The 20371-nt window shown below is 38.0% G+C and overlaps 1 protein-coding gene across 7 annotated transcripts in view; it reads right to left on the bottom strand.

Moving 5' to 3' along the window:
* The window catches only part of LOC105466199 (BicC family RNA binding protein 1), a 332909-nt gene that overhangs the window by 87451 nt on the left and 225087 nt on the right, over nucleotides 1–20371 (bottom strand). The window lies entirely within an intron of this gene.

The following is a 20371-nucleotide window of genomic DNA, read 5'->3' as shown; positions in this document are numbered from 1 at the left end:
TGAAATATGGTTTGCCAATCCCTGATCAAAGCAAGAGAGCTAACAACTATTACTGGTTTTAAATTTAAAAACTAAGTTGACAGATACAGACAAAAGGCTATACACAGGGTTTCAAACAGCTGTTTTTAGAAAGAACATATAAATGTTTATGTTATCTAAGGTTTATACCCCATAATGTATATTTTAAAATAACTAAATGAGTAAATTTCAAATGTCTCACCATAAAAAAATGATAGGTAAATGAAGTGATAGATCTGTTGGTTTGATTTAATCATTCCACATCATATAAATAAATCAAAACATCATGACATTGTACCCCATAAATGCACATAATTTTTCAATCAAAAATAATAGGTATAAACAAAATGTATAAACCCCTAAGAAATGAATAACAATTTCTGCCTACTTATCTCTTACATCAAGTATTTATTTGCTCATTTATTTAAGTTGGCCTTAAAGTTCATTTCTGTGTTTTTTTAAATACAGAGATATAATCGAAATGGACAATTAAAGAAAGGCTGTCTTCTTCACATCTTTTACCTTTAAGATTTGGGTGCAATGAAGACAGCAGTAGAAATGACCATGGCTTTATCAAATGCAAGTTTACTCTGGCACTTTGGAGCTGAAGCTTATCTTCTCTAAGGCATCCAAAAAGGCTTTAATAACAAACAAATATATCACTTTATATTTCTCTTTTTATAAAAGAATACTTCCTTTGTAATAACAGCCATGGAAAGACAGACCTGGCTGACCAGCCACTCTGTGTGGTCCCGTGAACCTCAGCAGCTGACATGAGCCATGATAAATCACTTGGTTTCTGTTGCTGGGGAGAATGTCCTTTGGAAATGGAGGGAAAGGAGAAAGCCAAGAGCTGAAAGTGACCCTCTGAAGTACTACTCTGTTGCCAGAATCAAGGCTATTGTTATTGGCATTCGCTTTTCTAAGAGACAATGAATTATTTCCCTGCTGTTGACATATCAGCTGACTTTACATTTTTTCTTCAGTTAGTTTTATGAACTCAGAACAGATTTTTCTCTCCATTCCCTTTTTGTTATATGTAATCATTGAGAGTGACAGTAGATGTATACCCAGCTAGGAAACAATGGCTTAATGTATACCTGTATTCATGCCCTGCTTTAGGAAAAGGAAAGAATGTCCCTCCTAGCCCACTCCTGCAAACTGATTCACACTAAGGACAAAGGTAACCAGGCTGGGATAGAAACTCAGCCACAACAACGGGCAGCCTTAGTGTTTCTCACTTCAGTTTGCTCAGCTATGAAACTGAGAACTCACCTCCTCATTCATTTTCCCCCTTCTTACCAAACATATCACTGCCAAATTTTAATTAAGGAAGAAGGTAGGTGTTTTCCTTACCCCTGTCCTCTTTGGCAGAAGCAATTAGGGAGCAAATATTCAGAGACACCTTGTTTTCTGAAAGAGCTGAGCTGCTTTAGTTCTCCAAATGCTGACAGGCTACATAAAATTTTTATGAAAACATTTGTAAATGCTGAGGCACTTCGCAAATATTAATACATTGTTTTAAGTCTTTGTCCACCCTAAACTGTAATATTTGATGTAGTTAGGCCACACTTTATATATGTAAGCAAAATAAAGTTTCAGTAGGAAAAAGACATCTCAAAGCTAAGTAGATTAAATACTGTCCACGTCGTTATAACTGCTTTTAGCAAACTTCAGAGGCACTAACCAAATGGGAAGGTCAATTTGGATTGCTACAAAAATATGACAAAGAAATTATTTCTTTGTGGCTGCAAAAAATAGCATCAGGACAAAATTCTTCCTACTTCTCCCTTTCTTCAACCTCTCTCATCTGCCTGTGGTAATATATCTGCTCCAAAATAGATAGAATTATGTATCAGAATTGCAGAAATATACAAACATCTACCCTGTAACATTAGGATAGCATGATGTACAAACACAAATCAGACAGAACAATGATCCGCCAAAGATTTCCACATCCTAACCCTTAAATCCCATGAATATGTTAGGTTACATGGCAAAAGGTAATTAAGGTTGCTAATTAGCTGATCTCAAAATAAAAAGTTATCTAATTGTTATCTGTGGACCTAATGTAATCACAAGGCTCCTTAAAGGTGGAAGAGGGAGGCAGAAGAAGCAGAGGGAGATGTGACTACAGAAGAAAAGGCTTTGAAGACAGAGGAATGGAGTCATCAGACAAAAATGTAGGGGGCCTCTTAGAGCTGGAAAGGCAAGGAAACAAATTCTTTCTCAGTCTCCAGAAGGGAACGTTATTCTGCTTTCACCTTGACTTTAGCCCAGTGATATGACTGTTGGAATTCTGACCTACAAAAATATAAGATAATAAATTAGTGCTGTATTAAGCCAGCTAAGTTTGTGGTCAGTTGTTAGAGCAATAGAAAACTAACGCTAGATATTTCTAATATATTAATTCCTGCATAATCCTGTGAGGGATTATTATTATCATTCCCATTTCACAGGTGAAGATACTGTGACAAGTTAATAACTTGCTCAATGTCACACAGCCAATAAGTGGCAGAACCAGCATTCAACCTAGTTAGTCAGGTTCCAGAGCCCAAGGCCCTAAGCAAGGACTTTATGATATGAAAGACTGAAAATTACAGAAAAATACGTTATGGATAGCCATAACCTGTGGTTAAAAGTTGAAGTTTTGTGATGGAGAGTCTTTAGAAGATTAGAGTCATCATGTGGTTAAAGGAAATAAAGTTATTTACTATAACATTTAATCAAGAATATGAATGAGCAGAATAGGGTCATAACAGGAGATAGAAAATCTAATTTAAGGCCAGACTGAATCTGCAGAAGTAACCCAAATAAACACACTCTTATAAGAACTCTCAACATGGGTCAATCTTTCTCATTTCTTCTGGACCATCAATTTCATCCATTTGCTGTAATGAACTTCCTTTCTATGGTTCAGTTCCTATAAGACTATCTCTGATCACCTGCAGATGTTCTCTATTACCCGGTATCTTCACAATGACCTCCTACATCCATCCTTTTCCTTGAACCCCGGTCCAGAGGCAGATATTGTACTGAATATCAGAGAGAGACGTCTGAATTTGATAAAGGAGGTCTCATCAGCAAATAATTTATTTCTCAAGATAAGGACAAAGATGCAAATCGTAAGTTTCATCATGGATGTAAGATTTTATGCTTCCTATTCAATGGCTAATAAAATATTAAACGACAAATAAAGAATAATTGTCACCTTTTTAAAATTAAAAAATATTAATGAATTTATATTAATGAATTAGAAGCTTATTCTTTAAACGGTACCTCATTTCACTATTTCTGGGTAGCAGTCTAATTTTTTAACAAAGTTTTAAAATGCATGCACAAAAGCTATTTTTTTAAAAAATCATATCTTTTAACGAATGGCTTTATCAAGTGTTAGTTTAAAAATAAAATTTTTCTTTGGCAGAAAAATTGAGTGGGGAAAGGTATATGCCAAAACATTGAGAGAGTTTTTAACTACACTACAAAATAGGCATTATTAAAACAGCAATCTTCTGCTACGATTAAGAAATTCAAATTTTTCTATCATAAAACAATACTATTTTTTCCAATTAGCAATTGAAATAAAAGGGAACAAAACATCAATTTAAGAATATAATATAGTTTGATATCATCATTCAATTTTTTAAAAGCTCACTTAGAATTGCAATTTTATTAAGCTCAACAATGATTTTGAAATATTTGGCTATTTGCCCTTGAATAAGTTAAATTCTTCTGCCTTAGTTTATTAGGGTAGAATTAAAAATGAAAGGAATTTTTGTGGCATGAATATTTTACAGCAAAGATGATACTTGATACCTGCTTAAGTTTTGTTGTCATGGGGACCATCCAGGAGAAACCATTTGAAAACTAGAATTTCCAAACCATTAAGACACTGCCTTAAAGTCTGGCTTCACTTACAGTTTGGAAATCAAACCTGTAGTAACCATTTTTATTTTTAAAAAATGTATAACCCATCTGCTAAAAAAAAAAAAAAAAACTATTAACTTCCCTCTTTGAAAACACTTGAATTTCCTTTCCATGAAAAATCCTGACTCTATGGCATACCAACCTAGGGGATTCTGCTGCCTAGCAGGTAACCATGGAAACAGAAGCACACACTGTGAGCCTGCACTGAAGCTAGCATGATAAGACCATAACTGAGACGTTTGGCGTTATGTTTTCACAGCTGCTGTCTCCTTGCTTTATTTCTACTGGTATTTTAAGGGAAATTCAGCTAACTTCATCTTTTCCTTTAAACTTACCTAAAGCTCACTATCAAAATATCCAAAAAAATCCCAGCAAAGGGTGGTAGAGAAATACAAATTTAGAGAGAGGGGAAGAGGCCCTGGTCCCATTTTGTTGGACGCATGTGTGTGCCATTCTATAGCTCAAGTTTCATTGGCCTACAAGATAAATTAGTCCACAGAAAAGTGACAGCCAGACTGGCATTGATGAGACACTTACAAATAGTATTTTCTTAAGAAATCAGACATCACAAAGTCCTCCACAATTTGGCCCCAAGTCACTTAATTTTAAGCCAACATCCAACTATACAATTCCGTGAATTCTGCGTTCCAGCCAAATATGTCTGCTTGTCATTCTGTAAATAAGCTAAATATTTGACTTTCCTGAACAACAACCACCACCCGAATGCCTTTTGAGCCATCATCTTACAAGGAGTAAATCATCTATAAAACCAGATTCAATTGCCACCTGACAAAAATGACTTATGAATTTACATTAACTGTTTAATTCACATTGCTTGACATTTATTTTATGCCTACCAAAGTATTCAGGTGTCTGCATCACCTCTCCAGGAAAATATTGATCATTTAAGGTGTGGGCAATGGCTCTTAATCTAATAGTTCTCTAGTAACTTGAATGACAATGATGATAATGGAATGGTAGAAAATTAAGGAATATCAGCTTCAGTCAATCAATATTTAAGATTAAAGTAGAAACCTTTAAGCAGATCAAGCCAAAGCTGTTGACATACTGTTAAAACAGTGCCCAGAAACACTGGCTCACTCCTGTAATCCCAGCACTTTGGGAGGCTGAGGTGGGCAGATCACTTGAGGTCAGGAGTTCGAGACCAGACTGGCGAACATGGTGAAACGCTATCTCTACTAAAAATACAAAAATTACCCAGGTGTGGTGATGGGCACCTGTAATCCCAGCTACTTGGGAGGGTGAGGCAGGAGAATTGCTTGAACCCGAGAGGCAGAGGTTGCAGTGAGCTGAGATTCTGTTTCTGCACTCCAGCCTGGGCCACAGAGTGAGACTCCATCTCAAAAAACATATAAATATATAAATAAAAACAAAATTTAAAAAAGCATACACACAACCTCATGCTAGAAGTGACTAACTTGAGAATAACACTGAGATATAATAATTCATTCACACGGACAATTGTTAATGTCAAGACATCCTTAAAATATGCCATAAGAGCTAGAGAGTATAATTCTCTGAAAATAAAATGAGTAGAAATATTTTCCCTTTAAAGGCTTCTTCGGACAGTGTTCTGACAAAACATACACAAGTAAAATGAAACATGACACTTGGGTGTGAAGCAATAATTGCACTTAGAAAAAAACCAAAAATTTTCACTTTGGCAGCTTTAGACATCAACTTAGAAACGAAGTCATAATAAAACTGAACATCTGAACTTTAATGGCCAATTTTATAACAGAAAAAGTTATAGTTGTGTAAAGTCCAAAAGTATACCTTTCAGTTTTTGATACTCCAACTGCCTACAAGGCATCTCCACCAAGTACCTTAAATGCAACAAGTTCAAGGCTTAAATGATTATCCATTCCATTCCTACGTGTACAAAACCAAACCAAACTGCTTTGGCATTCAGGTTTCCTATTGCTGGTTCAAAGTGCCAGCAACCATGGTCACTCAAACTAAAGCCTCTAAGTCAGTCTTGACTCATCTCATCTCCTAGGCTCAAATTCTAAATCCAACAGTTTCAACAGAACTACAAAATCATGAAAAATAAAAGGCATGGGTTTAAATATAAAGGGATTCTTACTAGGTACACAATCCTTGGACAAGATATTCATTCTTATTCTCAGTTTCCCAGTTTGTAATGCAAAGATATAAGACCTCTCTCAACATGAGTCTTATAAGAAACGTTTTAAAATCACAAAGTAAGCTTCAACTAACAGTTTTTGAGATATATTTCTGTTGTTCTATATTGCTCTCTTGGGAATTTGCCATATTGCCAAATTAAAGGTTATGAGAAATAATATAAATAGAGCAAAAATGATCTCACTCTGTTTAATCTACTGTTCCCCAAACTTCTTTGACTACAGTATCCCTATTTGAGAAATGTGTTAATATTTCTTCCCCCGAAAACAATTAGTCACAAAATACTAACTTATTTCATGGGGCTGTTACAAGGTTAAAGCTCACATTAATCATATATAATCCCATAAAAATTAATTCAAATCCCTTCTCCTTCTGCAAATCAATTCTATTGCCTAAATATCTTGCTCCTAACCTCCTTGGGTTGTCATTTCCGTTACAACAGCTCATCTCCCATCTGCATCATGGTCAACACCTTCCAACAACTCATCTGTCCTCTGCAGGTGATTCTCCACCCAGAAATGTAAAATACAAATGTGAGCACTGCCTTCCATGTAAAGGACAAATTCCTTAGGATACAGGCCCATCTCAATTTGGTCCCAAATCCATTTCCAGTCTCTTGACCATGCTTCTCACCATTTGAAACCACTCTTGCACGGTTCCAGGGACAGCGTTCACATTGTAATCTCTCACGGCCCCAGCACCTAATTTTCCATGGTTAATGAAATATGTGGGCTGTCAGAGTTCTGCCTTTTCACGTGTCACCCCTTTGGTTTGCCAGAGCCACCCCACACCCATCCCTTTCTCCATCTGGCGAACAATTCATCCTTCAAAGCCAACTCAAATGTCACTTCTTCTAGGAGGTCTTCCAGAATGAGTTAGTCACTCCTCATGTGGACTCCCATGGCACTTTGTTTTAAACTCTGTCCTAAGGAGCTGTTAAAACTTGGGAATAAGAGTTAAAAGATTTAAACAGTGATGCACAAATTATTAATTTCCTAACAGGTTTTTTTTTCTTTTCACCCAAATCCAAGCCACTCCATAATGACTCTTGACTAAACACACACATATATATACACACATCAAATACGATCCACGGAAATATGGAAATAAAAGCACCAACACAACCAAATAAACTTTATAAATCGTTTGATTTATCCAAATGAATCAGAGCTGATCTCATTTTGAAATACCTGATGGTGTCTTGACAACTTTTAAATGTCAAAGGAGTTTCAGGGAATAGCCCAAAACCTTAAGAATCTCACAAGTTTCCAAAATATAATTTCTAAATTATAATTGTCTTTTCTTTATACATGTGCAAACCTTTTAGAATTCAACAGGGAAATAAACCTTCATTTCAAAAATTAACTTTGAATTTGGGGAATAAAAACACATGTTATTTCCAGGCATTGGTAATAGTAATAGCTGCCATTCCTGGGAGCCTAGTGCCAGGACTACTCCAGGCACTTCCTGCAGGTTCCTGCATTCAAATCCCACAGTCATCCTATGAAGTAGGAATCATTATTCTTGTTTTACATATAAGGAAACTGATCAAAAAGATTAAGTAAACCCAGCTAGACATCATCAAGCAAGGACTCAAATACAGACAATCTGACTCACAAGGTCATGTATATATTCTATAACCTAAAGTCTATTACCAAAAAGCTAAACAGATTAGATGACTTCTCTATAGAATAAATAAAGACTTGTTCCAACTGTCAAATTCAAAGGGGCAACCTTCTTTGACCAGTGGGGATATGAGCTATTCACCTAAGATTTATATACTCATTTCCCAAAGTGATAAGTAACATTATTAAAATAATTTTTATTTCCTAACAAAGGGAAAAACTACAAATTTTCCTGAGGAAGAGATATGTGTACATATATCTATATACAGATTTTGATTTTTAATTTGACAAAACAGTAAACCCAAGATAGATCGGTTCTAACAACAAAAGTGTTCAGTTAAAATTTATCTGTAATAGCTCAAGAACAAATGAGGAGAAAAATCTTACACTTCCATGTAAGAATTGTTGGAGAGAAATTAGATCTGGAAGGAAAGTAAAAAAAAAAAAAAAATGAAACCAAAGTTTTATAAAATCAGTTCTATTTTCTTTATTTGTTCAATTCAAATCAACGTTTCTCATCCTGGCTGAACATGACAAGTAATTTAGATTTAGATTCCCCTAGCACTACTCAGTTCACCTCTCTGTCCAGTATTAGGTAACCACAAAGAGTACTGTTCTTTAATAAGTCTTCCAGTAATACAAGAATTTGATAACATACAATGACTTTACTTTGTAAATACATATGTATTTTTATACACAGACTTTCTTCAATTAGAATGGGGATAATTTTAAAATTTGTTTACTTATTTACATTTTCTAAAAATGTATCAATAAATCACAGAGATATCCAACAGAAAGATGGCATTACAGTGTTTCTTAATTCTCATGGAAATGAGTCTGTCATAAGTACTCCAGAAGGACCAACCTTTTCACCTCTGATGACTCACCTTAGATATTTGGTACTTGATTTTTCACAAGAATAAAGTGCAAGAAAAAACAGCACACTATATTAAATACGGTAGTAATTAAAACAAGCATCAAATGTAATCACAAAATTCTACATATTATGTTGTTTTTTATGAGAGAAGAAACATTTGATAAACAAAATAATAAAAATTTTACTGTTCATTTTAGTGAGTCAACAGCTATTTGTTGGGTGCCCCTTATTATCATTACGTAAGATGGTGTATCCCACCGCATCCTCAGTGGCTAGTGTATTGTAATATAATGGTAATATGTAGATTTATTTATTGACCACATAGAACTGATCTGCATCACAGTCTGAAGCTCTCCTGAACCCATCTTGCTCCATTCCATCCCCTGCCCCAACACACACATCTCCTTCCACAGGTGTCAGGTCTGAATTGTGGGGCTGCACTGGGCTCTGCCCTGCTGCTCTCTCAGGCACTCCTGCAACTGGCAGTGATGCTTCGTAGGTAATCAGTGATACTTTTGTGCCTGATAAAATGTGGAAAAAGAAAGGGAAATGGGGCTCAAGGGAAACTCCTGGGATTCTGGTTGGAGCATCTGAGATGGGAACACGGAAGCGGGGACAAATTTAGGAGGAGATCCCAAGTTATTCTGGGGTCAGGCTAAGAATGAGGTACCTATGGAAAGTCCATTTTAATCCAGCTACCTTGTGGTATGAAGAACACAGTTTGGGAAACTGATTACAATTTAGTAAATTTCTTTCACATTCAACAATATTCACTGAGGATCTTAAATATTTCACAATTCACTGTGAAACTCAGAGAGGCAGCTGATGGTGCACATGGGCTTCCGTTTCACCAGATGGAATAATCAGTTGAAGAGTTTTCCAAAAGTGCCTCAAGTTTCAGTTCTCAATCATAAATGGGGATGGTAACTTCTACCTGGCAAGGTGGCTGTGACTTAGCCCAGTGAGTACGATAGGGAAGGCACTTTAAAATGTTTATTTTGTATTCTTTTTCCTATCTCAGTTAACACATTTGTTAAGCACAAGTACTATTAATCTCATCAGATGGTTATAAATGTATATATAAGGGTTTAATTAAAGATATCCTGGAAGGCGTGGTGTAACATCTGGCTGGCATCGAAGGGCTTTAACAGCATGCAGTACGTGGCAGTGGAAAGTGTCCTTTACTTATGATGGTTATGAGAGAGGGGGAATATTTCTAGCAGCACAGCCTGCAAGAAGAAAAACAGCCCGAGTATGGTATCCAAACAGAAGACTACATGTTCCAAATAATACCCTGTTGCAGTCACCAAAACAGAAAATGGCTATGAAAAGAACATCATAGATAATGCATGTGTGGAAGAAACTGTTTCTGTACATTTTTTTTATAGTATAAAAAGGGAAAACACAATTTGCTTCTGGTTAAGGGTGGATGTACTATATCCTTGCACTATTTTTCACTGTCTACCTTTGTCAGAAGGGCCACTGTGACTTATTTCTTAGAGAACTATTAATAGAATTTGCATGGCAACTAGTGGGGGGATGAAAATTCATTCTGTAAGATCTGCTTGATGGACAGTTACAGAAACCAAATCGGCTTGCAGACATGGAAATGCACAAGGCTGACTCTTTCTGCTGCTCTTGCGCTATATACCATAGAGTACCCAGCCTTCCTAAAATATGTATTTAATATTTAGACCAAAAAAACACAATTTCTTGATATGCCAAAAGGTCAAGTAATGCCCGAAGCCACTGCAGACAGTTTGGCAGCAAATTCCCTTGAAAAAAAACAGCTTCTCCTATGAAAAATAAATCATTTGCCTCTTCACTGAGAATTGTAAAATTCACTTTTTTCAGCTAATATAAGGTTACCACCAATTCCTGAAAACCCAAACACAATTTCAAAACCCCAAAATTATGTTGACAAAGAAGTATTTCCAATTCACTTCCCCGTCAAGCTAAATTAAGAAAAATGTTCAAGATTCCCCACATCCTGATGGCTCCTCTTCACCCAGTTCACATACGCAGTAAGCAGAGGCAAAGTATTTATCGAGCCCATATGGACACTTGGAAATGTTAACAATTTTGTTTAAAGCAAAAATAAATTCAACTATGTCAGCATTTCAGGAATTTATAGCCAAAGACCACAGTTAAAACATGCCAAAAATCTCATTCTAACCAGAAAGCATTTTCAAACTTTTCCAGAATGAACATTTTTATCATAATGATCACAGACTCTCAATAGTTTAATTGGATACTAGCATCTGGGTAGAAACAGTGACCTAAAATCCTTGCCAAGCCAGCAAGTCACAGAGAGGGGATGCTCCCCCTCCACTAGGTGCAGATAATCAGAGGCAGGGTGGCAGACGAATACTTAAACACAGTACCAGCTTTGTGTTAAAGTCTTCCTCATTTTTGCCCAAATCCCTGTGTGGGTTAGTGACAACAGTCACACACTTTTCCACAGATGGAAGTGTACGTTCCACTACCTAAGGCAGAGATCAATACAAACCCCTTAAGAGGTGGCTACTACTTGTCTTTCCATTTAACGGATTAGAAATCTGAGATGTTTCTAGTGAGGTACAGTAACTTGTCCATAATTTCAAAGCACAACTAGTAACTGGCTGACCCAGAAGGACAACATACATAGTTGTGGATCAAGACACCATGCTCCTAACCACTATCCTATACTAGAGTGAAAGAGGCTCTTATCAGAAAGAAAACCACTTCCAAGATTATCAATGCCAGCTAGCAATGCATTTATGATGCTAGGCCAACTGGCCCTGATCAACCGTGGTAGCCAATCAGTCATGTGATTGATTTTTAGAGGAATCTCAGAAGTTCGGTAAGCAAGTGACCAAGAGAGTAGCTCCAATAGCTTCATCAAGAGCAAACCACAGACACAGGATTGAGCAGATGGCGCTGGAGAAGGAGAGTATCTGAGGTGCTGTAGCTATCCTAGATGAGACTTGGTTACTACCAATGCAACCCAGATTACAAAAATTTCCACGGAAATGTATTGTGGACATTGTACCTGTGATTTTTCCTCTAGTTGTAAACAAATGTGTTCTCTGAGCATAAAGCTAAGTATACCCAAGTAAGGCAACAGGGAATAGTAAGAGAGGAATACTTTTTTTCACAGATTAGAATCACAAGAAATTCCACTAGCAGTGAAAGGAGGTGTTAAAGCTCACATAAGCACAAACACTTCCATTCATTCACTCCACTCACAAAAAGTTCTGAACACCTACTATGGACTAGGTATTCCTCAAGGGCTACTGATTGTCTCACAAAGTTCTAGTTTTAGAGATTCATGGAAATTAGAATTACAGGTGTTTACAAAATCATGTTTTATTAGCTACAATCATGCTAAATCTCCCCACACAGTAACAGTGTTAAATATTACAAGCATACCTCATTTTCTTGTACTTTGCTTTATTATGCTTTACAGATACTGTATTTTTTGTTTGGGGGCTTTTTCTTAAATCAAATTTAAGGTTTGTGGAAACTATGCATCAAGCAAGTCTCTCAGTGCCATTTTTCCAACAGCAATGTGCTCACTTTTTGTTTCTGTGTCATGTTTTGGTAAATCCTGCAATATTTCAAACTTTTCCATTGTTATTGTATTTGTTATGGTGATCTGTGATCAGGGGATGTTACTATTGTAAATTATTTTGGGGCATAACAAACCAAACCACGTAAGACAGCAACTTTTCTTGTGTGTGACGCAAGGTCTCACTCTGTTGCACAGGCTGGAATGCAGTGGTGCAAAATATAGCTCACTGCAGCCTCGACCTCCTGGGCTCAAGCAATCCTCCCATCTCAGGCTCCCAAGTAGTTGGGACTACAGATGTGCATCACCACACCTGGCTAATTTTTGTAGAGACAGGATGTCACTATATTGCCCAGGCTGGTCTCAAACTCCTGGGCTCAAAGAATCCTCCTGCCTCAGCCTCCCAGATTTCTGGGATTATAGGTGTGAGCCAATGTGCCTGGCTGAGAAGGCAAACTTAACTGACAAATGATCTGTGTGTTGTGACTGTTCCACTGACCCACATATATATATGTATTCCTCCTCCTCCTTTCTTTCTTTCTCTCTCTCTCCTCTCCTCTTCTTCTTTCTTCCTTTCTTTCTTTCTCTCTCTCTCTGTCTCTCTCTCTCCCCCAACCCCCACCTGCTGCCTTGGGTCTCCCTATTCCCTGAGAAAGAATAATACTGAAACTAGGACAATTAATAACCCTACAATGGCTTCTAAATGTTCAAGCAGAAGGAAGATTCACACACCTCTCACATTAAATGAAAAGCTAGAAATGATTAAGCTTAGTAAGCAAGGCATGTTGAAAGCCAAAACAGGCCAAAAGCTAAGCCACTTAAACCAAACAGGTGGCCAAGCTGTGAAGGCAAATGAAAAGTTCTTGAAGGAAATGAAAAGTGCCACTCCAGTGAACACACAAATGATAAGAAAGAGAAATAGCCTTGATATAGTTTGGATCTGCGTCCCCGCAAAATCTCATTTTGAATTGTAGTCTCCAAAGTGGGAGGTTAGGCCTGGTGGGAGGTGATTGGATCATCGGGGTGGATCCTTCATGAATGGTTTAACACCATCCCTCTTGGTACTGTCATGACAACAGTAAGTGAATTTTTGAGAGATCTGGTTGTTTAAAAGTGTGTAGCACCTCCTCTCTCTCACTCTCTCTCTCTCTCTCTCCCCCCTTGTCCTGCTCCTCCCATGTAAGACACCTGCTCCCACTTTGCCTTCTGCCATGAGTACAAGCTTCCTGAGGCTTCTCCAGAGGCAGATGCTGCCAAGCTTCCTATACAGCCTGTCGACCACGAGACAATTAAGCCTCTTTTCTTTAACAATTACGCAGTTTCATGTTGTTGTTTTTTATTATTATTATTATTATTATTATAACAGTGCGAGAACAGACTAATACAGAAAACTGCTACCAGGAGTGGTACCTGAAAATGTGGAAGCAATGTTGGAACTGGGTAATAGGAACAGGTTCAAAGAGTATGGGGGGCTCAGAAGAAGACAGGAAGATGAGGGAGAAGATGAAGGGAAGTTTGGAACTTCCTAGAGACTTATTGAATGGTTGTAACTAAAATGCTCAGAGTGATATGGACAGTGAAGTTCCAGGCTGAGGAGATCTCAGATGGAGAGAAGAAACTTAGTGGGAACTCCAGTAGTCACTTTTGTTATGCTTTAGCAAAGAACTTGCCTGGATTGTTCTCCAGTAGGGATCTGTGAACTTCGAACTTGAGAGAGATGATTTAGAGTATCTGGTAAAAAAAATTTCTAAGCAGCAAAACATTCAAGTAAATAGCCTAACTGCTTCTAATAACATATGCTCATATGCATGAGCAAAGAGGTTATCTGAAATGGTACTCTTATTTAAAAGAGAAGCACAACACATAAGTTTAGGAAAATTTGCAGCCTAGTTATGTGTTAGAAAAGAACAACCCATTTTCAAAGGAGGAATTCAAGCAAGCTGCAGGAATTTGCATAATCCCCCATCATAGGCAGGGAGGCCTAGGAGGACTGACTGGTTTCTTGGGCCAGGCCAAGGGCCCTGCAACCCTGCACAGCCTTAAGACACTGCTCCTGGTATCCCTGCTGCTCCAGCTGCAGCCCTGACTCAAAGGAGCACAGGTACCACTCAGGACTCTGCTTCAGAAGGTGCAGGCTGGAAGCATCGGTGGTTTCCACATTGTGTTAAGATCGCAGGTACACAGAATGAAAGACTGAGGCCTGGGAGCCTCTGCCTAGATTTTAGAGGATATATGAAAAAGCTTGGATGTCCAAGCAGAAGCCTGCTACAGGTGAAGAGACCTCACTGAGAACCTCTAATAGGGGAGTATGGAAGAGAAATGCGGGGTTGGGGCGTCCACACAGAGTCCCCACTGGGGCATTGCCTAGTGGAGCTGTGAATAGAAGGATACCGTCCTCCAAACCCTGGAATGGTAAACCACTGGCAACTTGCACCCCGCACTGGAAAAGCCATAGGCACTCAATGCTATCCCATTACAGCAGCCACAGGGGTGAAACCCTGCAAGGCCACAGGAGTAGAGCTGCCTAAGACCTTGGGAGCCCACCTCTCATGCCAGTGTGCCCTGGATGTGGGACATGAAGTCAAAGGACATTATTTTGTTTGGAGTTTTAAGATTCAATGACTGTCCTGCTGGGTTTCTGAATTGCACAGGGCCTGTAGCCCCCTTTTTTGCTGTTTTCTACCTTTTGGAACTGGAGTATTTTACCTAATGCCTATACCTTCATTGTATCTTGGAAGTAACTAACTTGTTTTTTATTTTACAGGCTCATGGGCAGAAGGGACTTGCCTCGTCTCAAATGAGACCTATAACTTTGGATATCTGAATTAATACTGGAATGAGGTAAGACTTGGGGGACTGTTGGGAAGGTATGATTGTATTTTGCAATGTGAGAAGGATATGAGATCTAGGGGGTCAGGGGCAGAAATATACGGCTTAAATCTGTGTCCTCACAAAACCTCATGTTGAATAGTAATCTCCAATGTTGGAGGTGGGGCCTGGTGGGAGGCAACTGGACCATTGGATGGATCCTTCATGAATGGTTTAACAGCATCCCCCTTGGTACTGTCATCACAATAGTGAGTGAGTTATTGCAAGATGTGGTTGTTTAAAAGTGTGTTGTACCTCTGCCTCTTTCACTCTCTTCATCCTGCTCCTGTCATGTAAGATGCCTGCTACCACTTGGCCTTCACCATGAGTAAAAGCTCCCTGAGGCCTCCCTAGAAGGAGATGCCAGTATACTTTCTGTAAAACCTGTGGAATCCTGAGCCAATTAAACCTCTTTTCTTTATAAATTACCCAGTCTCAGGTATTTCTGTAAAGCAGTGTGAGAACAAACACAAGCCTTATTGCTAATATGAAGAAAATTTTAGTGATCTGGATAGAAAATGAAAGAAACCACAACAAAGCCTAATCCAGAGCAAAGCCCTAAATCTCTTCAATTATCTGAAGGCCGAGAGAGGTAAGGAAGCTAAAGAAGAAAAGTTGGAGGCTAAGACAGACAGGTTCATAAAGTTTAAGAAAAGATGCCATCTCCATAACTTTAAAATGCAAAGTGAAGCAGCAAGTGCTGATGTAGAAGCTGTAGCAAGTTATCCAGAAGATCTAGCTAAGAAAATTGATGAAGGTGACTACACTGAACAACGGATTTTCAATGCAGACAAAACAGCCTTCTGTTTGGGGAAAAAAAAGGTGTCATCTAGAACTTTCCTAGCTAGAAAGGAGAAGTCAATGTCTGGCTTCAAAGCTTTCAAAGACAGACTGATGCTCTTGACAGGGGTTAACGCAGCTGGTGACTGTAAGTCGAAGCCAATGCTTATTTACCATCCCCAAAATCCCAGGATCTTCAAGAATTACGCTAAATCTACTCTGTCTGTTCTCTATAAATGTAACGAAGTCTAGATAACAGCACATGTGTCTGCAGTATGATTTGCTGAATATTTTAAGCCCACTGTTGAGACTTACTGCTCAGAAAAAAAAAGATTCCTTCTTTAAATATTAAAATAACAAACAAAGTATTAGTGCTCATTGACAATGAACATGGTCACCAAAGAGGTCTGATGAAGATGTACAAAAGATTGCTTTCATGCCTGCAATGAACAATATTCATTCTGTACCCCGTGGATATAGGAGTAATTATGACTTTCAAGTATTATTATTATTTAAGAAACATATTTTGTAGGCTCATGCCTGTAATCCCAGCACTTTGGGAGGCCGAGGTGGGCAGATCACGAGGTCAGGAGATCGAGACCATCCTGGCTAACATGGTGAAACCCCGTCTCTACTAAAAATACAAAAAATTAGCTGGGCGTGGTGGCAGGCACTGGTAGTCCCAGCTACTCGGGAGGCTGAGGCAGGAGAATGGCATGAACCCGGGAGGTGGAGCTTGCAGTGAGCCAAGATCGGGCCACTGCACTCCAGTCTGGGCAACAGAGCGAGACTCTGTCTCAAAAAAAATAAAAAAGAAAGAAATACATTTTGTAAGGCTATAGCTGACACGGTTATTCCTCTGATGGATCTCGGCAAAGTAAACTGAAAATCTCTGGAAAGGATGTATTATTCTAGATATCATTAAGGAAATTCATGACTCATAGGAGGAGGTCAAAATAGCAATTATAACGGGAGTTTGGAAGAAGTTGATTTCAACTCTCATGGATGACTTTGAGGGAGTTCAAGATTTCAATAAAGAGAGTAACTGCAGTTGTGGTAAAAACAGCAAGAGAATTGTAATTAGAAGTTGATCCTAAAGATATAAATGAATTTCTATAATCTCAGGATAAAACTTGCATGGATGAGACATTGCTTCTAATGGATAAGCAAAGAACATGCATTCTTCGTCTTATGATAAAGATGCTATGAAGATTGTTGAAATGAAAACCAAAAATGCACAATATTATATAAACTTAGTTGATAAAGCAGTGGCAGAGTTTCAGAGGACTGATGTCAATTGTGACATCACATGCTCTGTTCTACTCTGCTAGAACTAGAATTTTATCCAAGTTCTACTCTGGATAAAATGCGATAGCATCACATGCTACAGAGAAATTTTTCATGGGAGGAAGAGTCCACTGATGGGGCAAACTTCATTGTTGACTTTTATAAGAAATTGCCACAGCCATCCTAACCTTCAGCAACCATCATTCTGATCAGTCAGTAAGACCCTCCACCAGCAAAAAGATTATGACTCTCTGAAAGCTCAGATGATCAATAGCAGTTTTTAGCAAAAAAGATTTTTAAAGTACGTACATTTTTTAAAGACATAATGCTTTTGCACACTTTATCAACTACCATGTAATGTAAACACAACTTTTATATGCATTGGTAAACTAAAAATGTGTGTGACTCACTTTATTGTGATATTTGCTTTATTGCAGTGGTCTAGAACCAAACCTACAATGTCTCTAAGGTATGTCTGTACTTGATTAAGAAGAAGCTGTTAACTGACATTAATCAGGTTTGCTGCTAAAGGAATATAAATCCAGTTTTTAAAGATTATATTTTCAATATAAAAAGAAATCTACTTTTTTGGACAACTTTGCCAAGAATCCTTTTGTAATTCTTAAGTATGAACTGCTGCCTCCCTCCATCCTACTTTTTTTTTTTTGAGACAAGATCTTGCTCTGTCACCCAGGCTGGAGAACAGTGGCATGATCTTGGCTTACTGTAGCCTCAGCTTCCCAGGTTTAAGTGATCCCTCTGCCTCAGCCTCCCAAGTAGCTGGGACTACAGGCACACACCACCACACTTCGCTAATTTCTATATTTTTAGTAGAAATGGGGTTGCACTATGGTACACAGGCTGGTCTCGAACTCCTGGGCTCAAGTGATCTACCCACCTCAGCCTCCCAAAGTGCTGGGATTATAGGCGTGAGTCGTTGCACTCAGCCTGAAAACCATTTTTTAACTTAACAATCTGGTTGGAGACTTTGGATACTTATGAACTAAGCTTTCTCAAAGAGAATTAAATGAATAAAATATGACCAAAAACTGAGAATTTCAATCATATATATATTATTCTCTTACTGTCCCCTAGAAAATTCCATTTTCTATGGTATAGTTTTCTTTGTAAAGAAAAGAGCAACACTAAATTCTATCATTTTTTAATGTCTAACGTTAACATTAGTGAGACAAAGTTACAAAGTTCTGTAAAATAAGCATCTATGCTTACTTTTTAATCAACTCCCTACATTTCTAAAGCAACTTCATGTTTCCTCAATCTTACATCCACATACATACCCCTCCTCCTCCTGGACTCAAAAGTCTGCCAAATTCTAGGAGGAAAAAGTTTCATTTTGCATAACAACAGCCTATACATCTGAATTTCACTGGGGTAAACTTCTTCCTTTGTATGTAGATTAAAAGATGTTTCCCATCAACTGTGTATTCAACCTTAGGAAGCGACTGCAGAACATTCCATAGTAATAGATACATTTTTAAGATGATCACACACAAAAATGGGCGGAGACCAATTCCAGTCACTCCCAAATAAAACACAACCAGCTGATTTCCTTTCAGTATGTAAGTAATAGACAGGATGGATGGGGGCTGAACAGCTGTCTCCTATTTGTGTATGACATATAATAGCAACATTAGTTGTTGAAATCAGAAAGACTTAACAATTAAAGTGCTCAAAAATACACATGTGATACTGCAGTATACAACGGCAGTGCCAGGGTCCTAGTCTGGAAGCTCTAAGCACTATGAAGATGATGGGCTGCCCAGACGGATGAACTGTAGGTGCAGATCCCAGCCAAAGAACCTACAAGTTAATGGAAACATATGAAGTTTCTTTAACTTCTCTAAGCCTGTTCTTGACTTTGAGATGGGATGCTCATCTGATTGAACTGCTATTCAGAAGAATGAGACAAATTATAAGACATGTAAAATCCAACAGCTGACTAGCTGGGTGTTCAATAAATTATAGTAGTTTTCACTATTATTATTATTATTAAAACTGGTTAAATGATTAAATCCATTGTGGGTAGTCTTATCTGAATGAAAATGCACATGCTTATCTGGTCTCATTTTTAACATTTTAACTTTTCCCATTCAAGGTTGCAAACAATTTTAAATGACAAGGGAAGAGTTAGATGATTGAATTTTCAGTATATTTGAATATAATTAAAATTACATGGCAAAAGAAATAGATTCTAATCCCTTGTGGATATAAGAAAGACAGCAGATAATTTTTTAATAGCTAAATTTTTTAAGTGAAATGGCCTTAACAATCAACATTAAAGTTGGTCTCCAAGTTCCCCAATTGTAAAGGAAACATTATAAAGTGTGCAACCATTCCCCACAAAGCTCTTCAGAAACATTAATCAAAAGAATAAGGCAATTTTTTAAGAACTTACTTCATCATAAAAAAATTATTGCCTTTTCCCTGAAAACATGATTCTGGAAAACTAACAGCCTATGGGATGTCTCCCTCAGACACTGCTGGTAGTAATACTAGCATTCCAGGTTGTTTAACATGGCCTGAGGTGGCCAGGAAGTCATCTTGGATGAGATGAGGATCCACAGGCTCACCATCTGAAAAATTCAAGAAGACCAGGAAGTAAACCATGTGGATTTGTTTGTAAAATAAGCAAACCCACAGACAAAAACACACGCCATGTAATTACAAAAATACATATTTCTGCCTTCTGATATGGTATGTTCATGCTAGTGGTGAAATACAGTTCCACATTGCTCCTCTCCCCTCTTAAAAGACTGATAGGTGAAAGAGAGGGTAACTTCACAAACAAGGATGGAGACTAGATGATGCATACTTGAAAAAAGCACAACGAGGGCCACAGTCAAGACAGAGGTAGAGAGATAATTTGATATTTTAAAATGCTTGCTGAATTACATCTGGACAGAGCCTGTAGTTGGGGATTGTAGTAGGGCAGGGGTGGCAAGGAAGTGGAAGTCACAGATGGAAGGATCAGGCTAAGCAAAACCTCACTGCATCCTTACACATTTAAGAGTCTGCCACAAATGTACATGTCTTGTGTGGTCCATATTTTCAAGACGGTGCTCCAAAAGGAAATAACATGTATTTTGGGCATGTTATTATGCCAGTAATGCACAATGATACGTTCACTCTAGTAGTGAAATACAGTTCCGCATTGTTCCTCTCCCCTCTTAAAAGACTGATAGGTGAAGGAGAGGATAACTTCGCAAACAAGGATGGAAACTAGATGATCCATACTTGAAAGAAGCACATACT

The sequence above is a fragment of the Macaca nemestrina genome, chromosome 9 (genome assembly GCF_043159975.1).
Source record: "Macaca nemestrina isolate mMacNem1 chromosome 9, mMacNem.hap1, whole genome shotgun sequence".
NCBI lineage: Eukaryota > Metazoa > Chordata > Mammalia > Primates > Cercopithecidae > Macaca > Macaca nemestrina.
This window is presented reverse-complemented; position numbering and strand designations above follow the sequence as displayed.